Consider the following 26,010-nt stretch of genomic DNA (forward strand, 5'->3'; position numbering starts at 1 on the left):
CAAGTAGGGGAAAAATCACATGAGCACAAAGAAAGCTTGTGTCTTTAATGAGAAAGATCAGAAATTACAGATCTGGCTTGATGGACACATGCTTAGCTCCAAGATTTACGTTTAGAAGCATCTCTTTAAGCAAAATGATATCCAAGTGAGAATGTAGATGATAAAATATGAACCCAGAAAGTCTGTGGGTTAGATTTCACAGAGATTTGGCTGGAGCTCCTGGATCGAGGAGCTCTGTCTCCTCTGGTTTAGACATTACACAGCAGAGCTTGTGATTTTTCCTCTGTTCTGGAATGCAACTTTGCCATAAATACTGGTTCTAACTACAAGGTGCAAAGGGATCTTTGAAAATACACTTTTACACTGTCCACCTGTGTCCAGAGCAGGCAAGAGTCTGGATGGAAAGTGCCCCCCTGCCCAGGAAGGAGGCTGCAATAGGAGCTGTGCTGCACACAGACCTGGAACTGGCACTTCAAATCTTTCCATCTGAAAATAGGCGCTGGTAAGGTTTAAATCACGAACACACAATAAAACGTACTTGAAATGAGGCCATGTAAATGAAGGGATTGAAAAACAGCTCTGTATCTCTCTCCTATTTCCCTTTCCAGGAAGGAACATCTCTTGGGTAATCTAAAAACAAAACAAAGTAGCAGAAAAACTTTACTTAACCTCAAGGTAATTTCCTATCCAGCCTAAATTTAGCTGTTTAGATCTTGTTTGGTGTGTGTGCCTCCCAATGTACCGACTTTGAGGGATGTTTGCCTAAAGCAACTGTTACAGCACCCTGGTTAAAGCTGCCTGGTTGAATTTCACATCTTAGCATTAATTTCTGACACAAAATGTCACTGTGTGTCTGGAGACAGCAGAGCTGATGGCTGGAATTGCGCTCACTGGAAACCCCAACCACCCACATAGCAAACAGCTGCTGGGAGCTGCCTTCCAGTGACTCCTATCTCTCAACAAGGAGGCAAGAGCGTAAAAACGTTATCATAAAAGCTTCTCCACGCTTATTTTGACACAGACAGTCATTAATTGAAGGAAGATCAAGTCCGGGACCAGCCCAGAACACTTGGATTATTTTTCCATGAGTCAAGAGTTATACTCAAAACAAAAATCAGCCTACAAATACCAAGGCCACGCTGGTGCAGTGAGCATTTCCCAGCACAGGTCACTGCTGCCAGCCTCCCACTGCAGGAGAAGACGTGATCTGACAAATGGTTTGGAAAGCGTTTGAAACTTTATTCATTCCATCTGTTGCAGTCTTTCTAGAACCTTTAATTTTAAGGGCAGAAGTTATTTGTACTGCTGTAAGCTCAAGGTCTATCAATTCTGGAAGGAGGATAAAAGAGTAACAAGTACATTTAGAAACTCAAATTGAGAGCAAGAGGTCCTTCTGGATGTAAGGATATGGAGAAGATGGAGATCACAGCAAAGTACTTCTTGTACCTGACTGAGGATCACATGGTCTTCATGGTGTGAGTCTTTCCAGGGTAAGGAGGTACCAGGGTACCAAACTATCACTGTAACGATGACTAGGTAGTGCTGCTGCTCACCTCAGTTCAGTGACACTGGACGAAGAAGAGAAGATAAGAAACTATTTTTAAGCATGTGAATTAGAAAATAAAAATAAATCACAAGTAAAAGGTAATGCCTTTATTAAAGCACTGCTTGAAGATAATAGTAGAACAAACACTGTCGTTGACCCTGTCCAAGTAAAGTGATTGAACTGGAATGAGAAATGCATCCACAGCCTGACTAGAAAAGGTCATTTCGGGCACGTTACTGCAGCACGTCCCCAACAAATACCCTTTGGGCTGCCCTGCCACATCCCTCTGTGGCACAGGTTCACAGGTCAGCACTGCTGCACTTCTGTGGCTGGCTTGGTCTTCCAGCTTTCCAGCCCAACATCCAAGGTCCCTGTTTTGCTACAAACCAGAATCTGAATACTTGAAATGAAACAGCAAATAAACTGAGAGGTACAGATGTCTTTTCCTGTTGTGCTGGAAGGAGCACTGTGAGGCGCTGGCACAGGGTGCCCGGAGAAGCTGTGGCTGCCACATCCCTGGCAGTGCTCAAGGCCAGGTTGGACACAGGGGCTTGGAGCAAGCTGCTCCAGTGGAAGGTGTCCCTTTCTGTGGTGTGAGGGTTGGAACTGGATGAGCTTTAAGGTCCCTTCCAACCCAAACCAGTCTGGGGTTCTATGAGCAGCACTTGGCACAGACACATGCACACTGATACTGAGTATCCCACTATTGTCAGAGAAATCATTTTTTCTTGTTCTTTTTTTTTCTTATTTATAGGTAGAAAACAATAGAATCAAAGATTAAATTGCATAAACCACCCTTGTTAAATTGGACCTTTATTTTCTTCATGAATTGAAAAATACATTTAAGATTTTGCTATTCATAGATCCTTAAAGCTCATCCAGTTCCAACCCCTGCCATGGGCAGGGACACCTTCCACTAGAGGAGGCTGCTCCAAGCCACATCCAGCCTGGCCTTGAGCACTACCAGGGATGAATTGTCTGGGCTGTAAATGAAAGGAAATCTGTACTACACATAATGCCAGCAATTTTGCCTTCTGTAATCATTAACACTCTTTTCTAAGTCCTTAGTTGATTTACTTTGCTCTTTTGTTGTTATGAGAACGTAGGGCCTTGTCTGATTTACATACGTGTATAGCCTCTGTTAGATGAATGGGACTGTGCCAGATGCAAGTCAGGACTGAAGATGATTTAAGATTGTTTCCACTCTTACAGCAGTCGCTTCTCTTTCTCTCTCTGTCATTAACAAATAAACACAATTATAGGCAGGACAAGGAGCAGCAGCTTGTTACTAGTACAAAACAAAGTGATAAATAATTAAAACAGCTCTAGGAAGGAAAGAAGTAAAACATTGTTTTACTGCAATAGTTACATTTTCAATCTGGCAGGGATTTGTGGAAGTTGATTCAGGACTGGGTTTGGAGTTAAGTGCAGGTGGTGTCAATGACTTAAAAGAAAAGCTATGAATAATGCATAACTAAACTTTTGTCTAGTAGTTATTAATAGGAAACATGATTCGAGATAAAGAAGTCTCTCAGCTGGCAGAAAGTGGTAGAGATCACAGTAACACTGAAGTTATCAACCCATGGTGCTTAGATGGCACTCAGCAAAAAAGGAAATGTATTTTCTCTGCTATTTCCCCAAGTAATTGTGAGCAGAGCAAATCAACATCCACACAAAGCAAACCCAACTCTTTCTGATGCAACTTCCCATATGTTTTCAATCAGAGTTTTCCATATGGCGCCTTTTGCTGGTGCATTTTAAAGCTATTTAAATGCTCTGATTACAAAGAATGATTATCTATATATGTATTTATGGGTCAGCTGAACACCGCCACTGCTGCAGCTGCTGAAGGAAATGAAAGAGGAAGGCTGATCATTTGGTTGTCCACGTGGCTCTGCATCCGTGGGTCCTGGAAACACAGGTAGTATTTTGCAAAGGGCTCATTACAAATGAGGAACAAGCTGTAGTTCCATCGTATCTCCTCCTCCCCTGCGTTCTGAAAGGTCACCGTTGGCTGGGCCCCATTGCAGCTCTGCTCAGAAAGTGGTAAAGGAACTCAGATGTTATTTTTCCCACCAAAAGAAGCAAAAAGAACAATAGTGCACCACTTCCATTTTCTGAAGAGGAAACACTGATGTGTCTCAGCCGTGCTACTCCCTGGGAACTCAGCAGCCTTTGGTAATAAAGGAGTTAAACAACAAGTTCATCTTAACGCTGGAGGAAAACATGTTGTTGAATTGCTCCTTTCCAGGGTAAATAAGCATTAATGCTTCCAAGCACCTTTTCTCTTTGAGGTGTGCTGTGGCTTGGCTGGTTTTTATTGACTCCCACCTCAGGTCTCACACAAATCAAGTGCCACACCTGAAAGATGCAGCCACGCCGGAAAATCTCAGCCGAAGGAAAACAAGAACCGCACTGAAACGCTCTGAAATTCAGCCTCCTGAGCAGACGTGGATCCCAAAGCACAACTTAATTGCATTATGTGGGCTTGGCCATCCAGTGAGCTGTGGAAACCCAGACGAGCATCCAGCAACTGGGTTTTTCACTGTGACCTTTTAAAATCTTGCAACAGTGAAAGTGTCACTGGAAGAGCCCCAGATCCTCTTTTTCTCTTTTGTTCTGAGCCAGCTCCTCCAAACCATACTGCTAAATAGCACTCCAGGTCTAAACACAGATCTGTTCTGTCTCCTCAGCACGAAATTCTATGCAAAAGCTGTGATTTTGACGAGTCTTTGCCATTATTTACTCTTTTCCACCCAGAACCTCAGACCCGCATATCTCAGACAGTAATGGTACATGTGCTGATGATGGCCTGGTCCCTCTGGATAGCATCGCCTCTCCTCGTGTGGTTATCGCAACTAGACATAAGGGAAGATACGCACAAAGGCACATTAAAATATGGAAATGGGTTAAGAATACTCCAAAAGGGCACTTGTTCAGCCTTAGATCAGCCTTGCATCAATCAGCCCAATAAAGTGCAACTCCATGATGCTACTTTTCCTTTGTCCTATGTGGCACCTGCCTGTTTCCCTGCAATGGGTGGACCTTGTCTGGGCATGGACCTTACTTAAGCTTGCTTAGGATTACCTGTAACAGTTGGTGCCTTACATAGTTTGAGTTAACCAGTTCCCTGCAGATTCACCACTTATTAATGGTCATCTTCATGCAGACCTCTGATTCAGAACTCCAGAGCTGTCATTAACTTGTTCTACCTAGGGTTAGCTGAAGTTGTCAAACAAACAAAATGCTCCATACCTCTAAATCCTCTGACAGAGCTCCACATCCGAGGCAGCATCTAAGCAGAGGAGGTGGACACTTCTGATTCATTTCTGTCCTTGTTACCCTGAGGAGCTGAATCTTCACACCTCAAATTGGTGTGAAAGTACGTTATTGATAGACATCTGCGATGTTCACTGGGCAGGACTGAGATGAGAAGTATCATTAACTTGATAGTGACAGTAAGTATCACAATCTTGAAAAAGTGCTTAACAGCATATTGCAAGATGCAGTAGGCAACGAGAAGACAGAAAGTGCAAACACCTCATTTTTGAGCTCTTTTCAGCTCTGCCACAGGGGTGTAATGACAAAATGGTTCTTCAATTACTTATTATAAGGCTTTATTATAATGTTTATGCCTGATTTAAGACTGCTTAGGAAGTTTTAATCATGTCATTTCATTGTTTTTGTGGACCTGACTTTGCCAGTCCAGTAAATTCTTCCCTGTAATGTGCATCCTGTACTCACAGAGCATTTGATTGGAGCCAACTGTTGGCTTTACAAAGCAAACTGTGTGAAAAGTCTGTATTTATCACTGCAGTAACAATGAACAAAACCCCAGCTCGCAGGTAGCAATATATACACTGTTCTACACATTGTTCGTGTTCTGAAAAGGAAGAGGAACGGGGCTGGGCTGCTTCAGAAATGAGACAGAAATGCCATTGAGATCTCATTTCCTGTGCAGGGGCTTGTGAGAGCTTCTGTTGCTGCAGTCCTACGTGGGTTTGAATCACAGAATGGTTTGGATTGGAAGGGACCTTAAAGCTCATCCAGTTCCAACCCCTGCCACAGGCAAGGACACCTTCCACTAGAGCAGCTTGCTCCAAAGCCCCTCCAACCTGGCCCTGAGTACTGTTGTGATTTGTATGGTCTTATACATCTTCCCAAAATCACTCAGTCAGGAGCAAGAATACTAAAAATGGGCTTGCTTTTAATTAGAAAGAGCCCTAACAGCTCAAGGAGATAGAGCTGAGAACAGTCCCTTTGAATGGGGAGCAGAGATTTTAGCACTCCTGATGAGTGGGAGAGACCTCAGGACACTTCAGCAGCTAGAGCAGCCTCAGTAATTAGGAGATTGTCCCTGATGCATCCAATGATGGTCAACAGGCCCCTGGTCTCCTTGCCACAAGCAGCTCAGCATATGCCCAGTTGGACATCAAACCCTTCTGAAGAAACTGTTTAAAGCAGTCTCAGCCAAGCAGACATAGGAAAATGTTAGATGCTGTTTGCCTGCTGGTTGTACACACTGCCTTCAGGATCATTAATCAGACTCCAAAACCAGTGGGATGGCTTAAGATGTTGTTTGTAAATTACAGTCCAGGGCCTCTGCTAGTTTAACTCTGGCTTCCTGTGTTTCGAGGTATTTTAGGATGGTACATGGCGATCTTGCTGCTTTCAGGGTGCGAGGCTTTAAAACCCATTCTTCCTCCCAACCAGAAATCATACATCTTTTGCTGAAATTACAACTTGGCAACAATGCACAGATATTGAGTGGCTTTTATGGGATGTCATTGATAGCTTCTACTTCCCTCCATCTGCTTGCATCCAGCATAGAAAGACAGTCTCATTGCACAGAGTCTTATGGTTACAAGACTATTAGTTACATCAGAAATGCCACCTGCACTGCAGAAACACATCTTCAAATGCAGAAGCCCTCCTGAAAGCATAAACAGATAATGTTCACTTCAACAAAGAGAAACTATTCTGAGCAATATTTTAGTTTATAGATTCCTAACTATATTATGGCCTCCTCTGGGAAATTAATCTTCTCTTCCTCCCTTCCCACCAGAAGTGATGGCCACCATAAAAGAGACCTTCTTGATCCCAGATGTGTTCCATTTCCTGCAGTAAAAATTAAAGTCATTGCCCTTTTCATCTGTCTCTGCCAAGGATGGAGATGCACTGCCTTACTTAGGAACTTTCTGCAACTGCTTTAGTTCCAAATGAATAAATCATTAGGATTTGATGAGCTAGCCAGCATTTTCTAATTTGTTTCTACTGGCAGAAGCGCTGCAGTGAGTTACATCCAAACAAACTCGGTGGCAGCATCGGCTTTATTATGACCTAAATGTCTAAATCTAATTTTAGAATGTGACTTGCAAAGGGTTCAAGCAAGGCTTTCAGAGCTTGGTCCCAGTTTTATTTTCACTCCTTTAAGTGAAAAGCTGATTCATGGCATTTACATAGTCTTTATATTCTGTTAATGTACGGATCCACAGCTGAGTCCTAACTCGAGCAGAGCTGAGACCCATATACAGTCATGCATGGGGCAAGACCCCCACATGTTTAGGGAAGCTGCTTGTGATGGAGATGGAGGAGGATCAACCCCTCAAAGCCACAAACGGTTTAACATGGTGGGAGGAAAGCCTGTAGGGAGAAAGACACATTTCAATATCTCACCTGAAAGCATTGAATAAAAAAGGACAAACCTTCAGCAGTTGTATAGCTCAAGAAATCCTGTCTCCAAGCAGCCTTTGATCCCAGGACTAACCTTTCCAGGTACATTGTACAGGTAGCAGTGGTTATGTTTCAGCTTCTGGGCTTCCAAGAGGATTTTGGTGGATTTTGCTGGGCTGCTTTCAGGGTCCATCCATTGGGCTTTAGCTCAGGCAAATGGCACTGCTGGAATTGTCTGGCAGCTGCAAATGCTTATATAGAATAAAGAAAGCCTGGCTCCAGAGCAGAACTGCTCCAGCCCTCGCAGCATCTCCATGGCCCTCCTCACCTGCAGTTAATATCCTTTAAAACACCACTAACGAGAAGACCTCCATATGATCCTTCTTAACCTTTTTGCTGGGGCTCTTCCAGCTGTCCCTGATGGAAGTGGTACCTGGGGCTCTGCCCCTGGCAATTGGATCAGATTTTGGTTGCCAGGTTTTGGTCTGATTTGCTCTTTTATCATCTGGAATTGGTTTATTCCAAATTTGGGTTTCTGAGCTTAGGTGGGCTTTAGTGCCCAGGACTGCTTTGTTTATGTATATCCATATGTTTTCCACATCCAGACTATATAGGTATTTAAAAAGTGCCTTATTATGTTGTATTGTACACACATTAAAGAATATAAATTCACAGACAATACCATGTTTCTGAGTCATATGAGAAAATACACTCCTGAAGAGTCTTTTAAATAACTAAGATACCATTCTAGAATAAAATTAAATGCATTAATAATCCTGATAAAATGTAAAATCAGTGTCAAAAGGGACTGTTACTGTATATAATGTAAAGAAGCCATAAAAGAGCAAGTTTAGTATCTTGGATCACATTGTAGCTTTGGTCTTGTGTTTTAGGGATTTCACTGTATGATTTTCTCTTCTTTTAAAACTAGCGGTAAAAACACATCTCGGGTCAAAATAGTAAATAATGAATCACCCACAAATTCAGCTCATTTCCTATCTCTCGCTGCAAAAATGTTGATTCCAGGCATGGGAGCAGAGCTTGGAGCCAAACAGTAATTTCTTTATGGTGTGCGTGACTCATAGGAAAGAACGCCTCATGGGGATAGCAGCAGAAAAAACCAAATAGCAAGAATAAAAAACCAGAAGTAAACTTGCTTTAAAGGAACAAGCATCAAGTAAAGGGCAAAAGGTCAGAAAGGGCCCTCTCAGCTGCTTTTGCATTGCTTCTGTGGTCTTCACAATGTCCTCCAGTTCCTATGCCCTGAAATGAGCTCACCTTTCCCTCATTGCTCCCCACTATCAGAAGGGGCAGCAGCCCAAGGAGGAAAGGTGTGTGTCTCCATGGGATACCTCACGGTCAGCCTAAGCTCCTCAGCTGGCTAAAGAAGCCCAGAATCAGACTTATGGATTCATTTACAAGATACTGGGAAGAGATGTTTTGTTTTCAGTGCATGTCCATAGGTTGTCCATGGTGTGAAACCCTGGGACCTGACCCCATGAGTTACAGAATCATAGAATCATGGGTTGGAAAAGACCTTAAGATCATCCAGTTCCCACGGGCAGGGACACCTCACATTAAACCATGGCATCCAAGGCTCTGCCCAACCTGGCCTTAGGCACTGCCAGGGATGGAGCATTCACAGCTTACGTGGCAGTGCTCCATGGTGGCGTGCAGGGCCAGCAGATAGCCTTTATTCCTTTGGGGTCTTTAACATCCAATACCTTTTTAGTAACCTTAAGTGTCTCTTTTACATTAGTCTTTCCTTACTCACAAATGTGAATGAGAGCATTTTATCCTCCTCCGTAGTTGCTTTGTGATCTCTTGATGGGCCTTTAATTATTACAAATATACCGTGCCCCCTCTGGGACATGTCTCCTCCCTCAGGCAGATTTATTCAGCAGGGTAGATCGATATTCATACACCCTATTTCATGAACTGATTGTGAAATGAAACAGAATCAACTCAGCTTTCAGCAGCAATATCTCACCTGATTTCCATCCCTTTTCCATGTATTTTTTGTTCCCAGACTGCTAATGGATGATTAACTCCAACAAGTATTGCCCTGTACATTTGCATAATTATTTATGAGTGATTAAAACATCTTGCCTCCTGTTCCAGAGTCAGTATCACGGGGCCAGGAATGCAAAACGAGACAGTGATGCAATGTTAAAATGTAGGGTAGCTTGTTCCTGTAGGGTAACTACATGCTTCTTTAATGTCACGTAGTTAAAGCTGTGCTCAGGACCAATTAATTTCAGCCTATGAAGACTAAGAAAATGATTTGTATTATCTCAGTGCAGATCGCTCCCGTCTCCCACGCATTGTAGGAGCTCTCAAAAAAATGCAGTTCAGGGTCCAGCAAGATATAATTTGGGGCCTGAGGCTTATTTCCTGTTGAGCACCTCTCCTTCATAGGGATGCTCCAGCAATGGACATCTCTATGCTGTGATTGCTATAAGAAATAAACCTGTTTTCTCTGGTTCTCTGTGAATACTTGAAAGATGAAATAAAAATGTGCGCTTTTGAGCACTTATTTGAGAGGTAGTTGTTGATGATGTAGGAAAACATAGTACAAAATTAAAATCTGTATTTTAAAAACAGCTTGAATTGGAATTGAATTAATTTCTTTCCACTCAAATTCACTTTCTTACCTGCTGAAATACAGCAGAAGTGTTTCATAAGCTGGAATTATCTGGACAGATATTCCACCAGAGAGTTGTTTTCAGTAGGTGTAATTCACAGAGTAAATAACCTGTGGGAAGAAAAGATTTGTTAATAAAAGATTGGCATAAATGATCTATTCCATATTACTATGCAGGGAGAGATAAGCCATAAGCCACCATTTCCAACCATGATACATTCAGAAATGGTAGGAGGGGAGTCATAGGCTGGATATTTGGGAAATCCTAAGACTGTATATCCACCGTGCCTCTTGCCCTGGGAGGTGTAATATGGATCAAAGGACTGATGTCTCGCCACACGTCTGCTTATTGAAGGTTCCATCTAAAATACACTTCCTGTTGGACACCAAACTCTCCAGCACCAAGGAGCTTCTCACAGACCACAAGTGACAGCCACGTGTTATCCTGGTTCTGGGTTGTCTTGCTTTTACTTGGCTGCAGGGGTGACAATGCCACCTAGAAGACACTGAAAGAGCAAGGGTAACAAACCTTTAGTTTCAGACAGAACTGCAGCAGCAGCACTTGTACCACCCCCTTGGTGCCCATGGCAGCACTAGAAACTCATTGATCGCTCACCAGCCTTAAAGCTTGTTGAGCCCAGAAGGCTATTTCATAGACACACAGAATGGTTTGGATTAGAAGGGACCTTAAAGTTCCAACCCCTTGCCATGGGCAGGGCCACCTTCCACTAGAACACGTTGTTCCAAGCCCTGTCCAACCTGGCCTTGAGCACTGCCAGGGATGGGACAGCCACAGTTTAATCAGGTGTCCTGATCAAAATGATAAATACAATAGATTTCTACTGTGCCTTCATAGATACTAGAGACATATGGCCTTGCTTGCTTATTAAATTGTGTTTTCCTTCAGTATAAGAAATAATTTCAATTTTATATATGGCTGCCTGATTAACAGGGAGAAGAAAAGCGATAGATGATTTACACATTAGAAGGCAAAGGAAAGCAGCTAGAATAGTGAGACTTACACCATGAGTTGCCAAGGGTGAGAGGATTCCAGATTAGCCAGGAAGGAAGAGTGCAGACTATGGGTGATGCATTTTGGCATCAGAAGGATACTGGGAACTGCAGGAGAGAGGTTCTGACACAAGCTCAGGCTGCAGGTGATGAAGTGCTAGGAGCCTTGAGCTAACTCAAGAGGTAGAAACCAGGGAACTCATCTGATCTGGAGCAAGCAGATTCTCTGTGTGAGCAGTCTCAAGCCAGAAGACAGAAAATATCCCTGGATGAGCACAGGGAAACCAGGCCTGGCCAGAGAAACCCTATGTGCCAAGGAGACTGCTCCAAAGGTGAGTGTGTGTGTGGAGGACTCCAGTGGCCGCGGGTGTTTGTGATGACAGCTGGTGTCAAGGAAGAAGAACTGATTTTTCCAGTGGAAAAGGCGACGTCAGGATGAGTTACATCAGAAGCTGGGAAAAGCACACTTTGTAGTGGAGGAACCTAACAGGAACAGCCATGTATTTATGGGTTTGCTTAACACTTGGTGTTAAAATTGGAGCATTTGGGCTGGGGAGGAGAAGATAATCGATATAACTGGTAACTGTCACCTTAAGAGTCTGAAAGAAATGGTAACCTCTGCAAAAGGAGGTAAAGGGGGGTGCACAGCATCCGCAGACAATATATAGGTGTTGGGTCCTTTTGAATTAAACAGCTGAACTGTATTTGCCTGTGACTGCAGTAACCCACGCTTGCTGCCTTGAGTGGATCATGGGATGGCAGGAGACCCACAGCCCTCATTACAGTGAAGGAGCAGAGGGGCTGGTAAATGACATAGGTGGACTTTAGCATCAGTCTTTACTTGGGTATCACTGAGATCAATGAGGATGCTGCATTGCACTTTTGATAAAGTTTGACTGCCTACCCTTTCATTTCAAGTTTATTAACATGCATGTGAATATTACATGGATTAGGGGGTGGCTCTTGTTTACCAGAACTTGGGCTCTGTTTATCTGTCAAGACCATTCTCATTTTACTTACTTTCAGATCCTCATTAGATATTAAAAGGAGGAACCTGAGGGGAAAAAAAAGCCCTTTATGATATGTATCTTGTGATGGAGATGGAGGTAACATGTACCTTAACTCAACATTTGTGATGAGCAGGCTATAGCACTCTGTAATCACTGCTAACTTTCATTAAATGTTTCTTTCCTATTAGAGCAGAATTAACCAGATGGGATTTCATTAGAAACAACCCTTAATACCAAAACAGTGCAGCTGCAGGTGGAAGAGCTTAGAAACAACAGCTGAGGACTCTGACTGTCAATATTTTGAACCTTCTACAAACCGGTTCATTTTAAAAGGGCAGCAACAACAAACCTCCCAGAAGATTTTGCTTTCATGTTTCCATGCCCATCGTCATTTCTTTGCTGTTTGTTTGTTTTCAAAGGCTCCACTGGTGGCCGTGGTATGCTCTGTTACAACACAGCCTTTCCAGACATGGAGGAATGTTTACAAATCCATGGGGAAAGATTTAGCTATCTTTTATAAAGAAGCTATTTCTGTACCTGGGTGTCAAAGACAATGTTCCGTTCAGAGCCTTGTCCCCTCTGCTCCCGGTCACTGCGGTCATGTTTACAGGGGAGATCTGGAACTGTTATTTTATGGTGGCCCCTGTTAGCTGGAAGACATGACCATGAACTTCAAAGCTTTCATAACAAGTAAACTCTTAGCGGTGCCAACAGCACATGGAATAGTTGTAGGAGATTGAAATACTGCTGGGTGAAACAGCTGAACAGAAAGGTTTTACATACGTACTTATTGAGGTAAGATATTACAATCAGTGCAGTGTAAGGGTTATGACTTTGAGCACAATCCATTACACCTGTCTTACATATTGATGTTTTATTTTGGCCATTCAACAATGTATTTGCCTGATTCAACTTTATTGCACTGGCATAAAGACAGAGTCATTTTGCGTAAGTGAAAAACCACAGTATAACTGGTCCAGACACCAGCCTGGCATCTCTGCTGAAAGCATAAGCTCTAAAGAAGAGAAGGAGAAAGCCACAAACCAGTCCTCACCCCATGAAGAAAGGCTGGTGCATGTTTGCATCCCCAGGGCAATGCCATCCTGTCTGTCCTAGAGCTGAACTGGGACTCGATGTCTACCAGATCTCATATTTGCACACATTGGCAAGGAACAGGTAATAAAAGCAGGCACCTGATTTGGGAAACAGGTCTTCTGATTTAACTTTTGAGGGAGTGCTTGCAAGGTCAGGCAAGGACAGAAAGAAATGGGTTGCTTTATGATGTAGCCCATCATTATCACCCTCCTAAAGAACCTTGAACACCTGCAAATGTAGTTTAGGGTTTTTGGGTAGTAATGCAACTCATGACCTCAGGGTGCACCAGGGGACATTTAGATTGGAGATCAGGGAACATTTCTTCCCTTTAAGCACTGGAACAGGCTGCCTGGGGCAGTCAGTGGTGGAGTCACCATCCCAGGAGGTATTTAACAGAAGTGTAGATGTGGCACTTAGGGACATGGTTTAGTGGTGACTTGGCAGTGATGGGTTAATGACTGGATTTTAAGGGTCTGTTCCAACATAAAAGGTTCTGTAATTCCTTGATTTTATGTGGGGAACTAGCTCCTGAGTTCAGCCCAGGGTCCTATTGGAGACAGCTCCATCCCTTACACTTGTACAGCACTAAGCACATCAAGGCTTGGCTGTGCCTGGCTTGGCTCAGGCTGGTGATGGCTACCATGAGGGTGATGCGTGTTCAGCAGATGATTGCTTTCACAGGATGCAGTAGAAATGGCCAACACACAATGTATTTACCATGAAGCATTACTTCTGAGCACAGTAAAATAACGTCACACCTGAAGAAGACGGACCTACAAGCTAGTCTGTGCTAGGGGATACAGCACGCAGGGCATTAAATACTAGGGCAGGTTTCTCAGTCTGGTTTCCAGGGTTGCTGAGGAGCAGGGTTCATTTTAAGCAGCCTTTTGAGGTCTGCTGTGTTTGCTGGATGAATAACTAACAGAGAGCGCAGGCCCCTGGGAAGAGGTTTATTTGCAAACCCCGGGTACCATCTGCTGGCGGGTGATGGGAGCGCTGCCTCTGCCCCATCGCAAGAAGCATCATTTACTGCCGAGTTGATCTCATCACATCGGTGATGCTCATAAAATTCAAACTCCATAGAAAACAAATTCATCGACCGAAAAGGTCTCACCCCGGATAGACATCAACTGATGGGCGAATTATTCAGCATCTTAAATTGGGGGAGATACCATAGTTAACAGATTTCAAGCCTGAGTTTTGTCAAGTAACATAATACAAAGTCACATAAAGTGGTGTTATATGCAAGTCAATGCATGTAAAAGGATTTCCCGAAGAGCTTCGAGGCATCTAACAGCAGTTTGATGCTGGTCAAAGCATCAAACGATCCCAAGTGAAATGATCCCAAGCCAGTCCCTGGTTTTGTCACCTTGGCAATACCCACCCCAAGGAGTGCTTGCAGACCACAGCAGCACCTCTATATCTCGTCTATCCAGCAGCTACAGATGCAGCTGAGCAAACTCCTCACTTCTTCATCATAGGCTGACACCTGTGATGCAGAGGAAAAAGCAATACTTTTAAAGCTTATAGAATCATAGAATAGTTAGGGTTGGAAAGGACCTTAAGATCATCAAGTTCCAACCCCCCTGCCATGGGCAGGGACACCTCACTCTAAACCATATCACCCAAGGCCTTGTCCAACCTGGCCTTGAACACTGCCAGGGATGGAGCATTCACAAACTCCCTGGGCAACCCATTCCAGTGCCTCACCACCCTAACAGGAAAGAATTTCCTCCTTATATCCAATCTAAACTTCCCTTGTTTAAGTTTGAACCCATTACCCCTTGTCCTATCACTACAGTCCCTAATGAAGAGTCTCTCCCCAGCATCCCTATAGGCCCCCTTCAGATAATGGAAGGCTGCTATGAGGTTTCCACGCAGCCTTCTCTTCTCCAGGCTGAACAGTCCTAACTTTCTCAGCCTGTCTTCATACGGGAGGTGCTCCAGTCCCCTGATCATCCTCGTGGCCTCCTCTGGACTTGTTCCAACAGATTCATGTCCTTTTTATGTTGAGGACACCAGAAATGCTTCTATTTTATAACCAGAAATCATGAGTTTAGAAGGTAATTGTAATAGTTAAATTGGAATGGGGGAGGACTCTGGTTACTAACACCTGTTTGCCAATAAAACATTCCCTGGCATTTGGAAAACCATTTTGAGGAAACCTCAAAAGATCTTTTCCCATTACCAGCCTCCAGAATGGGTGTTAGGTTTCCTATTATTGTAAGCAAAGCATGGGAAGCTTGATACCCTGCGTGGGAGCCAGATGCCAGGCCAAGCCCTGGCAGCAGCTGAGGAACAGTTGAGCAGTGACCAAGCACTGTTGCCAGTTGGAAGAAAGAAGGAATTCCTGAGAAAAAGGCGTTTTCATAAGGAATTTGAAGAGGAGTTGGGGTGACAGGAATATAAATGAGTGGTGCCCTGATTATTTTAGTATATGGCAGGGAAAAATGGGGAGGGGGGAAAATGTTTTAATGATACTGAAGATACCAAAGAGACTGGGAGTAACAAGAGAGGGGCTGAGGAGAGGGAAGAGATGCTCTCCAGAACAAGTGCCCCCAGTAATCCTAGGGAAAACAGAGAAAGGGGGAAGAAAGATGTGTGAGATGGTCTGAGCTGGAAGCGAGGTGTTTGCCTGAGGAGTTTCCAAATCCTTGGATGAAAGGTGCTTCTTTAACCTTGTTTCTAAAACATAGTATTCCATTCCCAGGACCAAACACATGACCCCGTATAAAAAGTCTGTCCCATTTTCTGATATCATCAGCATTTATTTCCTCTATTTAAATGTCATCAGTATGAAAAGGGAACACAAATCCTCCAGTTCTTCAGCCTCTTGGATGGTATCAGTGGGTACCTATATTTATGTTACCTTGGGTGCCATGGTTTAATGTGAGGTGTCCCTGCCCATGGCAGGGGGGTTGGAACTGGATGATCTTAAGGTCCTTTCCAACCCAAACTATTCTATGATTTGTCCATATATTCCTCATGTTTATATATGATTTTCCAGAAGGATTGATCTCTTTTTACTTAACTTGAGCCTGAAAGCTCCTCTAATACCCCTCCTGTCTGGGAAGCATCAGGCAGCTGTGAGGTAATGTAATGAGCCAAAAAGAACTGATTGCTGATGATCCTAGTCACTCAGTCCTCTCTTGCTGTTTGGTATCTTGCTCCGTCAAAGGAACAAATCATGAATGTGCAAATTAAGTGTGATTTAAGGACATTTAAATCTTAACAGAATGGGACTGCAGATGGGATTGTGGTGCCTTTGATTCTTAATTTTCAAACTTCCTGTCATTCCTTGTCATTGGTGCCATGAATTGGATGTGCAAAATGAGGCTTCCAAACCAGACAGCTGAATAAAGCAAACAAGGCAAATGCAGATATATGAGACGCTGATAGTCACTGTCTGTAAAAGAAGTCAGGCTGGTCGCTGCTTGCCAAGAAGTTTTTGTACGCTGATAATACAAGAAAAACATTAAAACTTGAAATATTTATGTGTTACCTCTAGGTTAAATATTGGAAACCTGGAGAGGGGCTTGGGACAAGGGCCTGTAGGGCCAGGCCAAGGGGAATGGCTTGAACCTGCCCGAGGGGAGACTGAGCTGAGCTCTTAGGCAGAAGCTCTTCCCTGTGAGGGTGCTGAGGCGCTGGCACAGGGTGCCCAGAGAAGCTGTGGCTGCCCCATCCCTGGCAGTGTTCAAGGCCAGGTTGGACACAGGGGCTTGGAGCAAGCTGCTCCAGTGGAAGGGGTCCCTGCCTGTGGCAGGGGTTGGAACTGGGTGAGCTTTAAGCTCCCTTCCAACACAAACCAGTCTGGGGTTCTATGATCCTAGGAAATATCAAGCCAAGAGGACTTGCTTCATGCCTGCTATCAATATTTGTTTTCTTGTGCTGCAGCAAGGCAATAGAGACAATCATTTTTTGTGGTTCTCTCACTCTGGAGATGCTGTGGGTGAGGCTGTCCTGCAGAGAGACCCAGAAAATAACCCCCTGAACAGGAAAGTAAAGTAAGATCTGGTCTGTGGGTCAAAATGCCTTTCAGTTATCAAGGTCCCTACAGTAGTACAGAGGTGTTAGCACAAGTGAAGTAGCAGCAGCCTAATTTGTATCTCAGGGACAGCAACATCTATAAAGTACCATGTGTATGATGGTGACCAAATCTGCCAGGTGGAAGAACCATATCAGTTCAAATGTTATACAGATGCTGTTCATACTCACTCGGGTTTAGCGTGGTCATGTGGAAGAGTGCTCCCAAGAAGGATGCCCACACGTATGTGATAGACATCTTCATCCTCCACAGCAGAGCTGTAAAATGGCCTAACTGCTCTTCAGCCCAGCAAGAGGTTTTGCAGATTCTCTGATGATAACCTATGCAAAAAATAGGCTCATACTCACACTAATTCAGTCATTAGAATAAGATGAAGGTTTATCTGAATTTGGTGTCTGGATTTAAAGTGTTTCCATTGATAACTTCACACTATAAATCAGATCATTCCTTCCTTGTAACGAGGTAATTGATGAAGATTGTTTCACAACATGCAGATTTTCTTTCTGCTGCTGCTTATTCTTCTTTTTAATTCAATCATTTTTTAACTCAAAATATCCCCAGCTTTCAGAAACAAGACGTTGCATCCCTTTTAGTCAGGACATAAGATGCTGGGAGAAAGGCAGGGATTCCTTTTCCAGCCTGGGATGTAGATTTGTAGCCTGCTTTCATTCCTGGGCTAGCTTTAAACCATAACAGAGCTATACTATATCATTGCATATATGAAATTATATGCCTCGGCTATCTTAAGAGAACAGCTTGGCTGCAGGATTGGAGGTATTGCTGGGAACTGGTCCAGCTAAAAGCGTTCACGGATGCTGAGCACAAATGACTGGCTAGCACAGCTCCTGCTGCCTGCCAGCCCTGCTGCGGTGATGGGTAAGTGAAAACTGGTTATTGCTGCCATAAATGTCCCTCTGTGTCATTGTGGTCGGTTTTGCTGTGTGCAGTTCCCTTGCCATTAGTGAGATCATTGGGCTTCGCATGGGTTAACGCATTGCTTTGTGTATGCTGCTATGTTTAAAAGCAATTAAAAAGCTGAGTGGTAACACGCAGCACGCTCCTGTGGGCCTCTGCTAATCAAGGTGGTACCTTCAGCTAACTGCAGCAGTTTTGATTCCACGGAGATACACAGTTCCAGTTCAAGTAAGTGTATTATTTGAATGACATTTTACAGTCAAAAAATACTACAGGGCAAATATCTCTTCCTGAGAACCACCTCAGTTCAGTGGCTGAAAGCTCTTTTCATTTTGTCCTGGCTGGAAGCCCGGATTATATTCTGTAAAGGCTCCAGCTTCCGTGCCCATCCTCCTCCTTCTTAGCCCTATTTCTCCTGGGTTTTGTCACAGCCCAGTGCTGAGGATTAGCAAATCAAGCATGCAGCTAACACCTCTGGAGGTCTGTTAATGTATCCTGCCCTTCTGCAGGTGTGAGAAGCTGGGCTGCTCCCATTTCATAGAATCATAAAATTGCATAGTGATTCAGGTTAAAGGGACCTTACAGCTCATCCAGTTCCAACCCCCTGCCACAGGCAGGGACACCTTCCACTAGAGCAGCTTGCTCCAAGCCCCATTCACTTGAAGATAATGCAGTAAGTTGAGCAACAGCCAGTCTTTGACATGACTTGCAGCCAATATTCCAGAGTAAGTTGCATCACAACCCACCACAGCCAAACCTCCACCAAACTCATGCTTGAATGGGCCTTCCCTAACAGCTGGTTCTATGATAAAAGGAAAAAAGCGCATTAAAGTCCTGCTACTTGGATCAGGGAAAATAAAGTGCAATTTCCATGGATCATCTTCTCTCAGGTCACTGTTTCTGACGTGGATCAAGGTCTTCTGTGATCTGCGTGTGGGTAAAGAAGAGTTCCTTTGGATGGGATTTCTGAGTACATGACCTTAGAGAAGAAAAAAAGAGGAGGAAAACTTATACATTAAGAGCTTTCAGATCTGCAGAAGGACTTATGTGCCTGTTTCCTTTTCCAGTTTTCTTAGGTGGCATCAGTATAGACTCACACTGAACCCTAAACCCCAAACCTTGCCTCACCTCTGCCTTTATTCTGTCATTGCTTTAAGAGTGTTACCCAAAGCTAACCAGTTATATTTCTTTTCCATTGCAAATTTCTATTGTTTCAATATGCAATTCTTCTATTTTTCCACAAACAGCAAAACCATAAGGTATATTTGTGTTACCTGGCCAGCCTGGAGGCCACAGTAGTACCTGCAACTGAAGAGCTCATCCTGTGTGTGCCAGCCTCACCATACTCCCTGGAGACACCACTGTGCCTAACCTAAAGGGCTGGAGATGAGTTTTCTGTTGACTAAGTGGAAGTCTATTGATTAAGTGACACCCTGAGGAGTTTCTCTTGTGAACTATGCAGCAATGCAATGAAGGTGATCTCACACAGGAAGAATAAAGAATGGGCGCGCTGATGCTCAACAACTCCCTCAATGAGCCCCTGATTTGTCACTGCAATGTCTTCGGTCTTCTCATGCAGAACTAGCAGAGCCTAATCTGATTTAAAATGAATCCAGATTCCCAGCAGCATCCGGCAGGGAAGCAGGACAAAGCTGACATCCAGACGGCCAGCTCTGAGAGGGAACCTGGAGCAGAGACAGGGCTGAGACTCCTGAGGGTTGGTGTCTGTCTGCAGGCACCTTGCTTCAACCAGGGCAAACTTCCAATGGCACCAGCACCGCAAAACCTCGACCCAATTCCAGCCATCGGCTCCAATCCTGTTTCCTCTGCCTGGCTGGGGCTTGTGGCCACCTTGACCTCAGTTTCCCAGTTATGAAAACAGCATGAATGAAAACGCTCCTGTAGTTGCTGGGTGAAACTAGAGCAGAAGTGTTTAAGGGAAAAAAAGAGAGAACTATTTTAAGAGCTATTTTAAGCTCTGTGGCTGACTCTGCATTGCTGGAGAGCAGAGCAGCCCGCAGGCCATCTGTCTCCTAGTAAACTGGGCTCTGAGTCTGGGCACAGAAAGATCCTCGAGCACGCCATGACTTAGAAACTAGCTCCTGGTTGGGGAGGACCGTTCCATTTGCTGGCTCAAGACAGCCTGTCCATGGGCTCATAATCCTCTCTTCATCCTCCAAGCTGAAAGAGAGGATTTGCCCCAGATAGCTCGGGTTTGTTGTGCACTCTGGAGCCAAGGTTTGGATAAGCATAAAAAGCTTTGGATAAGCCGTGTTAAAGTGAAGGTCAGATGAGATCACTGCACTGCTGATCCTTCATGAGCAAGGGATCATTGCCAGTTTCCACAAGGGATCCTGACTTTTGAGGGGACAGAAAATGGCTTTTTCAGGGACTGCTTCTCTCCAGTGTTAACAGAAAGTGTCAAACCAATGTTTTCTTTCCATCCCCTACCTGTCAGCATCCCCAGAAGAGTCTCATCGAGGCCAGCTCTAAAAGCCTTCTTGGCTTGCACAGCACCTAAAGTATCACAGCTGAAATCACCAGCAACTGGAGAAAACTGCTTTGACTGCAAAACCACCCTCATCTCAAGAGCTCTGCACCCGCAACACACATGGGTATTTCTCACACACATACCCATCTTGGGTTTTGACCCTGTGGCTGTGAAGGGATTCAAAGGAAGATCTACTAAATGTAGAGCTGCATCGGGAAGAGTCTTTAGCAGAAGCTCCTCCCTGTCCTAAACCTTGGGGAGAGCTATAACCAAACCAATGGGACAAACCATTGGGTTTCATCTGCTGCTCAAATACAAAGCAGCCTGGTAGAGCTCTCTTTTCCATGAGCTTCTCTTACACTGGATCACAGGAATGCTAATAAACCCTCTGCCAGTGCCCCATGGGCACAGCCCTGCTCAGATGACTTCCCAATGTGCATTTTTCCTGGCTCAGTTAACTGCCCCACTCAGGGATTTGGTTCGTCCTGCTAACTGGTTTGCTCTTTCCAAACTCATATTCAATGAAACTGAATATGTAACAGAACCAGACATGTTTATCCAATACGAGGAGTCATAGCTGGCTGGGAGAATGTGGAAACTTCAGGGATGGAGACTGCCAAATCCTCATAAGCAGCGTTAATGGTACAGTGCAAAGGAAATGTTCAGAAAGACAGCTCTCAGAAGTAAATCTTAACCCTTAGAAGGACTAAATGAGGGAAGAGATGAAGGCAGAGGTTGTCACTAGCTGCTCTTACCTGCATATGTACAGCTGGTGGTGGCAGCTTTCACAGATGCAGTGCATTAGAGATGAGATCAATCGAAGCACCAAGGCCATTTCACACTGCAGAGGTGCTCATTCCTCTTCTATGACAGTGCATTGCTTTATAAGTGTGCTCTAACCTTGCTCCTGCAGCCCCAGCGAGGCTCAGCTCTCACAGCTGACTGTGATTTAAATGCATCCTGCTTTAAACAGAGCTTCTGGGTCTCTGGCTTGTCTGGTGGTGGGGTGGGAGCTTTCCTACTGATGGCTGATACGGGAATTAGCCATTAAGTTTTCATCTGCTCAGCATAAAATAAAGTAAAATATGCCATGCTGATAAAGGCTGAAACTAGTAATCATCATAGAGGGGCAATTTAGGGATTATTGTGCTATTAGAAATGTCATTTCAGAGACATCCATGTGAGAACTTGAAACTAATAAATACACACTTTTGGAGATCTTCTTGTTTGGTGAAAAGCTGAAAAATGGCTTAAAAACAAGCTGCTAAAGGGAGATGAACATCCTCAGGATAAAAAGAACAAATCTCAAAGACAGTTCTGTAGACATGGACCCATTTGCACTGAAAATCAGAATCTGAGGGTGAGTGGCATTGCCTGAAATCAGATGACAGACGTGTCAAATGAAAGCAATGGGAATCAGTGACCGCACTTGAACACTTGATCTTTGGCCAAGTCTCTGCCAGTGTTCGAACGCCTCCCTCCCTTGAGTGTTTTAAGCAAAAAATGGAAACCATTTTGGTGAGGATAAAGGGCAGGAAGTCTTCAGAAAAGGGAAATGACTTCAAGTGAGAAATTCCCCTTCACCTTTAAACATCATCTCATGCTTATGAGTCTTCTGAGCTAGCAGCTAGGTTTTTGACAGAAATGTTGCTTGCTGGGCTAGGTACGGTTGCAAGAAGAGGTGCAAGCAATTTCAGCAATAGAGAGCTCCTTCACAGTGCTAAGTATGCAGCAAAGCTGCCCAGAGAAGCTGTGGCTGCCCCATCCCTGGCAGTGCTCAAGGCCAGGCTGGACAAAGGGGCTTGGAGCAAGCTGCTCTAGTGGAAGGGGTCCCTGCCCATGGCAGGGGTTGAAGCTGGATGAGCTTTAAGGTCCCTTCCAACCCAAACCAGTCTGGGATTCTGGGATTCTATGGAAATGCTCAGCCCCATCCTCCCACTCTCATTCCTATGCTTTAGTTTTGCTCCAGAGAAGTAAATTATGTGTTTCCCATGGAAACCTGTCCCTATGGCAACGCATGGGACTATCTTGATGCAGACATGCCAGCACTTTGACAGCCCCTTCTTTTTGCGACACTTCTGATAACACCCTGAGGTTGTCAGAGAGATGATGGGAGACCAACTGTGTCCAACATACCGAGAACTTGGGTTTGCAGGCTGCAGTTTTTAGCTCTTCCAGCCCCTGAACTCTCAGCCTGTGTATCACGACTGCAATTCTGTCTGAGACGTGTTGCAAAATCGGTGTATTTGCCTTCCTCAGCAAAAATCCACAACTCAAATGAGATGTTTTTAACAAGACCTACTTTCCATAAAGCCCTGTGCCAAGCACTGCAGGCTGCTCCTGCGGTTTGTGCCGAGCTGAATCCCCGAGTGCCTTTTCCCTTGTTTTGTTCGGATGCTGATGAAGTTTACTTGTACCTGCTCCCCCAGCATGATGAATTTCTAGCTAAGCTCTTCATACACACTGCTACTTGTATTAACAGTTATTTCTTTCCACTCTGTTGTGAGTAAATATCCTACATGGAAGCACATCATAAATTCACCAATTTAAAATGCCCTGCATGCTGCTGGCTCCTGATGATAAGGAGTGCGTTTGTATGTGGGTGATAACCTCAAGCACCATGAACTGCAGTCAGGACTTCTGATTTCAAAAGCATAAAACTACCTCCAAGGGCAGTCACCAGCCACAGCCTACAGCCCCAGGCAACACCCTATACTATAGGGTCCAGAAAGGGTGAGAGCCTTTGGGGTGATGCTGACAGTGAAATCTGTCATGGCAGGGCTTTGACTAAGACATGAGGGCACAAGATACAAGGGTGTTCTTTGGCTTAATCCCTGCAGAACAGAGCCACACGACTATATCTTCACATGAAAAGAAAGGTTAAAAAGAAACCGTGGTCTGTGACCCCAAAATGTAACACTTCTTTCATTAAATAGCACAGCCAGCATTGAGGTAAATCTTCTCCAATGCAGATTTTAAAGCTAATAAGCTTCCAGAATTGCCTATTCCTTAACAAGAACAAGAGACAACTAGAAACTTTGCTCTCCCTATGGGAAAGGCAGGCCTGGATGAATATTGACACAAATTACATGATACACTTGCATGTACGCTCTTTGAGAAAGAGCAGGGGCACTTCCTCAGATCTGCCCTCCTGGTAGGTCCCAGAGGCTATTGCTGCCTCTGAGAAGACTAGGAAAGTAAGGGAATGCTGTCTGCACTGCCAAAACCAAGAGGATATAATGAGAAACCATGGAAAATATGATTGGGGCTGCCTGTGGGCCCAAGTTATAACAGAGACAAGGGGGAACAGCTTTAAACTGAGAGGGGAGACTGAGATGAGCTCTTAGGCAGAAGCTCTTCCCTGTGAAGGTGCTGAGGCGCTGGCACAGGGTGCCCAGAGGAGCTGTGGCTGCCCCATCCCTGGCAGTGTTCAAGGCCAGGTTGGACACAGGGGCTTGGAGCAAGCTGCTCCAGTGGAAGGGGTCCCTGCCTGTGGCAGGGGGTTGGAACTGGATGAGCTTTAAGGTCCTTTCCAACCCAAACCAGTCTGGGATTCTATGATGATTCTATGATTTTCTTGCTTATAAATCAGAAATTACAAACCTGTTGCTTTCAGATCCTTTCCTGAAGGTGAGAGAGTAACATTAAACTCAAACCCAACTGATGCACTACAGTGATTTGACTCAAGATAAAGAAGTCCTGTCATTTTCTGTTGCAGCAGAAGGCATTTCATTATTGGTTTCTGCTCCTTTTGTCCCAACTGTCTGTCAGCATTAAGGAAGGCAGATTACACCACTGTTGCAGGAATAATTATATTTCAGAACAATCAAACTAAATGCAATCACTTTCTACTCACATATGACTGGGAGTCGCTCTGCCCAGCCATGGCAATGGAAACTTCATATTTTTAGTAGAATTTAAAACATATTCCTTCTTTTTTGTCCCATTTTCTTCTGAGCTTGTCTTCCTGATAGGGTTTATGCCAAGAACCATTGTGGAAGCCCTCTGATATCATCCATCCATAAATACGGTTTATTATTTCTAGGTCTATACATGCACACTTCAAGTCCATCATTAGGCAGGAAGAATGTCAGCCTGTAAAGGCAAACATTACATTATGCTGGGTGGCAGAATCAACCCAAGGCAGTGGGAGGCTGAAGATCCAAGTCCTGGCTGCAGTCAGGAGCGACAGATGGTGTTTGTCAAGAGGATAGAGCCTCACCTTCGTGGTTCATCAGGAAATATCACAGTAAGAAAACCATCAACAGTCACTATTTTGTCAAACAGATTTAAGAAATACATCTCACAGAAAAAGAAGCTGGAATTCCTGCTGGAAAATGGGATGCAGTGGGAAAGCCCAAATAGAAGATGCAGTTTTGTCTATCAAGAGACATTGTCAGCTGTTGCATGTATTTTATTTTCTCCTTAAGGAAGTGCGCTGAGCATATACAGGGATGACATTCAATATGGGTTTATCATTACAGAGCAGTCAGAATATAAGGACATAATCCTGCAGCAGAACAGATTGAAGGAACTGGTTCAAGCTGAGATGAAATGAAATGAAAAACACTCAAATCAACTTAAGTGGGTTTTACACAGATACTTAGTCTAAATTAACATTCTGAGCCAAGATCTGCTGCATTACTGCAATTTCTGTATTCAACAGATTTATCAGACTTGTGCCTAAGTACTACAGAGAGACCAGAAGTGCCTCGTCTGAGAGCCCATTGAACAAAACCCCAGAGTAACAGTCCCAGTCTGAAGCCATGATCTATGTGGGATGATGGAAGGATCCCTGGAGAGGAACAGGTACAGTGAAGCAAGGACAGTTTGGTCCATGTGACAGGCAACAGCTAAGGCAGGCTGGAGTTATGCTCTACGTGGAGGTTTCACTGATTTCACTTGAAGAAGCTCTCTAGAGTTTGCAGCCTTCGTGACATCTCTGTGAACGTGCAGGATTCTATGACACACTGAATTTTCAAAGAATCGTACCCCCAAAAAAGTCACAACACAAAATCTAGGAGAAAAACCCTACTTTGCCACAGATTTTGTGAGTTCCTTAAACTTGACAACCAAATATTTCCCCAAATGGACACTTAAAACTAGAACTCGAAAGACTACCTCTACTTCAATTACACCGGCTGGACTTTAGCCCGTTCTATGCATGTTTGGTGTCAGAGGTAAGACCAGATCATTACTTTTTGACATTAAAATCTACAAATTTCATTCATCTGCTTGCCTGTCTCCCTGAGTTTTGAATGAAAGGAGGTACCACCCTGCTCTCCAGCATCACAGAGGCAAACCCCTGCTAAGTGCTATCACATTGTGTGGCATGTCACTTCCAGTTTTGCCTTTTCAACATAACTACCTCAGAGGACCACCTGCCTACTAGCTAGTGATGCACTTTGTGCTGGAAGATTTTAGCTTGTTTTGAATGTCTGCCAACAGTAAGCAGCATTTGGAAGATTGGTCCTTTGCCCTACTACAAGGGTACTTGCAGCTAAGATTTCTCCTTCCCTAAAGAGTAGGAAAACGTGAGATTTTCATAGAATCGACCCCTTACTTTAAACAAGAAGA

The 26,010-nt window shown here is 44.2% G+C and overlaps 1 protein-coding gene and 1 long non-coding RNA gene across 3 annotated transcripts in view; both read right to left on the bottom strand.

Annotated features, from left to right (window-relative positions):
- The window catches only part of LOC133218118 (uncharacterized), a 161,204-nt gene that overhangs the window by 27,237 nt on the left and 107,957 nt on the right, over positions 1-26,010 (bottom strand). The window lies entirely within an intron of this gene.
- LOC133218124 (uncharacterized) lies at positions 110-7,329 on the bottom strand. 2 transcript variants are annotated; one of them, XR_009727057.1, is made up of 4 exons: positions 7,252-7,329; positions 2,674-2,779; positions 1,447-1,568; positions 110-630 (listed from the first exon to the last, which is right to left on the bottom strand). It is a non-coding gene; the product is annotated as an uncharacterized LOC133218124 (long non-coding RNA). The 2 variants fall into 2 exon arrangements; XR_009727056.1 differs by lacking the exon at positions 7,252-7,329 and having other exon boundaries at positions 2,674-3,388.

Source organism: Neopsephotus bourkii, unplaced genomic scaffold, assembly GCF_033783945.1.
Source record: "Neopsephotus bourkii isolate Nb327-2 ecotype Australia unplaced genomic scaffold, CSIRO-AGI_Nbou_v1 NB_1189, whole genome shotgun sequence".
NCBI lineage: Eukaryota > Metazoa > Chordata > Aves > Psittaciformes > Psittacidae > Neopsephotus > Neopsephotus bourkii.